Source organism: Oncorhynchus mykiss, chromosome 25 (genome assembly GCF_057628025.1).
Source record: "Oncorhynchus mykiss isolate SJ-2025 chromosome 25, ASM5762802v1, whole genome shotgun sequence".
NCBI lineage: Eukaryota > Metazoa > Chordata > Actinopteri > Salmoniformes > Salmonidae > Oncorhynchus > Oncorhynchus mykiss.
The window spans coordinates 27,511,516-27,512,500 of record NC_143046.1 but is presented as its reverse complement, the minus strand read 5'-3'; positions in this window follow the sequence as shown (position 1 = coordinate 27,512,500).

Here is a 985-nt window from a genome sequence, read left to right as displayed (position 1 = left end):
TCTCCCTCTGTCTATCTCTCTCTATCTCTCCCTCTGTCTCTCTCTCTCTCTCTCGCTCTCTCTCTCTCTCTCTCTCTCTCTCTCTGTCTCTCTCTCTCTATCTCTCCCTCGGTCTCTCTCTCCCTCTGTCTCTCTCTCTCCCTCTGTCTCTCTCTCCCTCTGTCTATCTCTCTCTATCTCTCCCTCTGTCTCTCTCTCCCTCTGTCTCTCTCTCTCCCTCCGTCTCTCTCGTCCTCCATCTCTCTCTCCCTGTCTCTCCCTCCCTCCGTCTCTCTGTCTCTTCCTCTGTATCTCCCTCAGTCTCTCCCTCTGTTTGCAGTGAGGGAGCATTTTATTTTCTCATGTCTTTGCCTCTGTAGCTCCTGGCTATGGATCTTCAAATAAGATATTTAAAACAAACACACACGTCATGTCCATCCTCTCTCTCTCTCCCTCATCTATCTCTCACCCACAACCACATACAGCATCTCCATTTCACTTTCAGAAGCACTGTTTACACCTAGTTCTAACATGTGTCCTTCATCCTGATATTGACCTGACTGACTGCCTCTCTCTCTCTCTCGCTGCCTCTCTCTCTGCCTCTGCCTCTCTCTCTCTCTCTCTCTCTCTCTCTCTCTCTCTCTCTCTCTCTCGCTCTCTCACTGCATCTCTATCTCGCCGCCTCTCTCTCTCTCGCTGCCTCTCGCTGCCTCTCTCGCTCACTGCCTCTCTCTCTCGCTGCCTCCCTCTGCCCCTCTCTCTCTCTCTCTCTCTCTCTCTCTCTCTCTGCCTCTCATCTCTCTCTGCCCCTCCCTCTCGCTGCCCCTCTCTCTCTCTCTCTCTCTCTCTCGCTGCCCCTCTCTCTCTCTCTCTCTCGCTGCCCCTCTCTCTCTCTGCCTCTCTCTTTGGCTCCCCCTCTCTCTCTCTGCCTCTCTGCCTCTCTCTCTCTCTGCCTCTCTCTTTCTCTCTCTCTCTCTCTCTCTCTCTCTCTCTCTCTCTCAAATTC